This window comes from Chenopodium album, chromosome 7 (assembly GCF_948465745.1).
Source record: "Chenopodium album chromosome 7, dcCheAlbu1.1, whole genome shotgun sequence".
Taxonomy (NCBI): domain Eukaryota; kingdom Viridiplantae; phylum Streptophyta; class Magnoliopsida; order Caryophyllales; family Amaranthaceae; genus Chenopodium; species Chenopodium album.
Window position 1 is genome coordinate 62,289,101 of NC_137840.1, and position 5,406 is coordinate 62,294,506.

Genomic DNA, 5,406 nt, shown 5'->3' on the forward strand with positions numbered 1-5,406 from the left:
CACCGCTCACAGAATGACGTATTAAGGGCCCCTGCAATCAGATTTGACAAATAATGATTATGTCAAATGCTTCTTGTAGCATTACACTCAAACATAGTGTGGAAAATGGTCTCATTACTGTCATTGCAATTGGACAAGCGTTGTCTTGAACAATTTATTTTTGAAAGATTCTTTATTTTACGGCAAGACTTCCTTTATACGCTCTCCACACAAAAATTTTAACTTTGGTGGCCCCTGTAGAGACCATGTCCCTTTCTAGATTGCGTTATCACCAATAGAATCCATCTCTCCATTCTCGTCTATAGCACCCATTTTTGCCAACCAGTAGCCTGTTTTTACAGAATACACTCTATCCTTTGTCTAAATCCAGAATAATCTGTCGCTTGGCCATCTACGGGACGAAAGCGTATGAAGCACAATATGTGTCCAGATCTGAAAATACATTAATATTGGTTCCATTTCCCACACGCCACACCAGCCCCTCTAGTAACAAGGACTTAGCTCCCAAAATTGATCTCAAAGAAAAGCCAGGATTATACCCACGTCTAGCATCCATAACTGAAGTATTTTTGAAGTATTGCGCCTTCAAAACCCTATGCAAAAGAGTATCATCCCCATTGTAGAGCCTCCAAACTTGCTTGGCCAGCAAATTCTGATTAAAACATTTAAGGTCCCTAAATCCAAGACCCCCTTTCACCTTCGATAAGCACATTTTCTCCCAATTATGCCAATGAAGCTTGCGCTCATTATCCAGGTTCGAACCTCGCCAGAAACGACAAAGTAGTATATGAATTTCATCAATCAATCCATCCAAAATTTTGAAAATACTCATCATATAAGCAGCTATTGCTTGTGTAACCTTCTTAATGTGAATTTATTTTCTGACTTAAGATAGAAATTTCTCCTTCCATTTGTTAAGCTTCTTCCATATTCTCTCTTTTAAAATAGAAAAGATAACCTTATTAGACTTTCCAATGATTTTCGGAAGGCCTAAGTATTTTTCATGATTTTCCACTTGTTTCACCCCTAAAGTAGTCACAATCTCTTGTCTTCGAGATGTAGTCATACATTTGCTAAAAGCAAACTCTGTCTACTTAGATTTACCTTTTGACTAGATGCTCGTTCATACTTCCTGATTATATCAGCTATCTCCGAACATTCCTGTAGAATTTCCCTCTCAAAAAATAGACTATTATCGGCAAAAAACAAATGAGAGACTCTAGGGGCGCCATTGCATATTTTGGCCCCATGAATTCTGTCATCCATAGATGCTTTTGCTAAAAGAGTAGAAAAAGCATCAACACATAGCAAAAAAATAAATACGGAGAAATTGGGTCGCCTTAACGACGATCCCTAGAAGGACATACATTCCCTGTAATGGTGCCATTTATCTTAAAAGAGAAAGAAAGGGAAGCCAGGAAATCCATTATTCTACGCACCCAATTCACATACCCTTTCCAGAATGACCTACTCCACTCTATCATATGCTTTGCTTATATCTAACTTCAAAGCCACCGACCCTTCCCTACCTTCACCATTCTTCTTCATCGCATGAAATATCTTAAATGCCACAAGAGCATTATCCGTAATTAGGCAACCCGGACAAAAGCACTCTAATTTATAGAAATAATCTTGTCAAAAATCTGCTTCAATTACTAGATTAAATGGATCAAATTATGAAGATAATTAAGTTCATTCATTTGGGTCGTCGTTATATCATAGCTAGAGGTACTAACAATCTTTGTGCTAGTAAAATAGGACAAAGCCCAATTGAACGGATCCTATAAGGTTACACAAAGGGCTAAGATCGAGCACGAGAGGACGAGGCCTATGATGGGCCTCATTCCCTAGCATGGCCGACCATATGGAGGAATAAGGGCGATTTTTGGCTTCGTGACTTAGTCTAATTATAATAGGATTATAAATAGACTAAGTGCCTAGGGTTTTAGACATAACATTTTATGATCAGTTTTGATCAAACCCTAATTAAAAAACACGAGACCAAACCCTTCTCAAACTCTCTCTTTCTCACGGCTCTCTCCTCCCCTCGGTGCCGGTTATGGTGGTTTGTGGTGGTCGGCTTTTTCCATTAAAGGTGGTGATCGCGATTTTCCTCTTTCACTCGACCAATCTAGTATTGGTGGACGGCTTGTTCGAGTCCCGTGGACTAAGTAGAGGAGCAACGCTTGGGGCTCTGTTCTCTCCCTGATTTTCCAGTCGAATTGCTTTATGGAGATCACGTTCAAAGGTATGATTATGTGTCTTGTGTGTCATTCATGCGATCTTGGGATTAGGTGCTTTATGAATATGATTCATGTTTTCCGCATTATAGTACCTAATAAAGTCCTAAAGTGGTATCAGTTAGCCTCTTGCATGAAAACGCTTGATGATAATTATACGATTATTTGGAGTCCATGTTTTTAATTTTATAATCAATTAAGATGGAGAAATTAATTTAATTATGGTTCAATTATTATATTTAATTTGATTAAACTTTTGGAATTGATTAAATGCGATTTAGTTATGCTCAAATAGCCATGAAGAGGACCGAAAATTTGTTCTAAATTGCTCGAAATTTCAAATACCCTAACTTAAATTTCAAACTTTTCAAAAATTTTAAGCCCTCAAATATGATTTTGTGATTGATTTTTGATTTAATTTGAATTGTTTTATGTCTTATAATTTTAATTGGATTGATTTGTGCATAAAAATGTTTTGTGTATGATCATCAATTTAATTTTAAGAGTTAGAATTAAATTGGGAGTAATTTTATGATGTATCATAAAATTAAATGATGATTTTATTTTAATTTGAGGACTGATTTAATTTAACTTTGATAAATGTTATTTTAATTAAATTGAAAACTAAAAACACATATATGTATAAGGTCGGCAGCCGCGATTGGGTGGCGCAACCACGGCGGCTGCCGACCAGGTAGCGGTCTAAGAGGGAGAGGAAGGGGAGGACGGAGGTCCGAGGTGGCTAGGCAGTAGTTGTGCAAGCGTTGCACGCTGCTGCTGCTTGATGTTGCCTTGCAATAGTGGTTGCCTCTACTACTGCTTGCTGCTGCATTGCGGTAGTGGGTGCTGTCAGCCACCGTGGCTAGCTAACAATGGTGGCCAACAGCCGCGCAGTACACAGTTTTAAAAAAATACTTTATTTTAAATTATTTCAAGATAAATACAATTTATTTTGGGATAAAATAAAATTGATTTGAGATAAAATCTTTTGATTAGGATAATATCAAATCTTTCAAAAGTTGTAATATTTGATATTATCCATATTTAATTATTTAAATTTGTTGTTTATCCAAAATTAAAGTGTTTAATTTTTGATAAGATATATTAGGATATTCTGAGCATATCAAAAGGAAAAATACACTTTAATAATCCCAACTATGGACGATTTACTTCTAACAATCCCAACTACAATTTATTTTTTAACAATCCCAACTATGGGGTAAGTTTTCATCCAACAGTCCCAATCGGTCAACGACGAGTCAATAACCTGTTATAACAGGTGACCATGACACGTGTCAACACGTTATTGGTCCAAAGTATTGAAAAAAAATAAACCCATAAAAAAAATTAAAAATAAAAAAATTCAACCACCCTCTCCTCACCCCCTACCAGTCACTTGCTCCACCGTTCACCACCTTTGCAGACCACTGCCTAGCTCCTCCCTTCTCACCACACACACTTCTCGTCACCAAACAACACCAACATTCCTCCTCCCCCACGCCACCAATTCACACCACCAGCCATCTCCACCTCTCGCCACCATTTCTCACAACTCCAGCCACCAATTTGTGCAACCCCAGCCACCGATTCGTGCAACCAGCCACCTCCACCTCTCACCACGAATTCACGGACTCCAACCACGAATTCTCACAACTTTCGCCACAATTCCCGCAACCTCGCCATACGAATTCCCGCAACCAGCCATCTCCGATCCACCGACTTCTCATCACAGCAACAACAGAGCAACTACAGCCGCAACTCAGCTTGCAACTCCAGCCGCAAGCCACCATCTTGCCCTATTATAGCTACTCTTCTCATCACCTCGCAAAAACCTTCAATAAGACCCCAATTTTGATCTAATCTCTTCACGGGCTCTTTGAGGTTAAGGGGATTTTCAAGGTGGTTTTGGGGGTCGAGGAGGGCTAGCTGGGTGGTTATGAGGGTCGGAGATAGGTAGTAGAGGACGACCGCTGATTTCAGTTGTGAAGGAGTGTTGGCCGACCGATTTTCGGCGAGGTTAGGGGATGGGGTTAGGGTTCCGGCGGGGTCATGGGGTGGGGAAATTAAGGGTGGCCGAAACTTTGGTTATTTTTTTTTTTTATTTTTAGTTATTTTGTTTTAAATGTTTAATTTTTTAAAATTTTAATTTCTGACCATTCATGTGTTGACATGTGGCAATTAAAAAAAAAAGTTAAAAAAAAAACTTGTTTAGCAGGTCACCGGTAATTGGGACTGTTGGAGGAAAACTGACCCCATAGTTGGGATTGTTAAAAAATAAACTATAGTTTGGATTGTTAGAAGTAAATCACCCATAGTTGGGATTATTAAAGTGTATTTTTCCTATTCAAAAAGGATAATAATTGATTTAAATAATGTGATTATCCTATAATTAGATTAGGATATAATTGATTCTAAAATTATTTGATTGGCTAATAATTAATTAATTAAGATAGAATCTCCTAAAGTGGTTAGGATAATCATAGAATATTAATGATTTATCTTTCAATGTTAAAGTATGATTTGATTCTATCTCATTCCTAAATTAAAATCTATGATATTTTATAATTGGTCATGAATAATATGTGATATTAAATTATCTAATTATGATTTAAAATATGATATATTTAGGAAATTCGTTGCTTTAATTATGAACATTCGATGTTGTATTTTAGACAAGCATGTTGAGTGATTTATTACATGGAACTTTTAAAAAATATATGATATTATCTTGCTATGTATAGACTAGTATGACCTATAGATTCTAAATACGATCTGCGCATCGTGATTTATTTTTGTAATCTAAATACGGTCTACAAACCATTAAGTTCTTTTGTAACTTTTATTTAGAGTAAATAAATTAGTTATTTAAATAGTTTAGTCCTAAGAAGCCCATGAACTGAAGGTCCAAAGGAGCAAGGTGGATAGAGATCTATGATGGTTCAAGTAGGAGCATTATCATTTCTAGTTTTCTTAGGACTAAGGGGACATAATATGTCTTGTTTTATTGCATAAGTAAATTATGCATGTTAGATTTTATTTATGTTGATTGATGATGCACTGAATTTCACTAAAATAATCACAACATAATAAATTTAGGTCCCAGTAATATTGAGATTGCTGTTCCAATTAAAAAACCCAATAAACCTTTGATATTTATGATAGGTAA

The 5,406-nt window shown here is 36.5% G+C and overlaps 1 pseudogene; it reads right to left on the reverse strand.

The window, feature by feature from the left end:
* Nucleotides 1–391: 391 nt before the first annotated feature.
* LOC145640432 (putative mitochondrial protein AtMg00310 pseudogene) lies at nt 392–1,387 on the reverse strand (annotated as a pseudogene).
* Between the last annotated feature and the right edge of the window lie 4,019 nt (nt 1,388–5,406).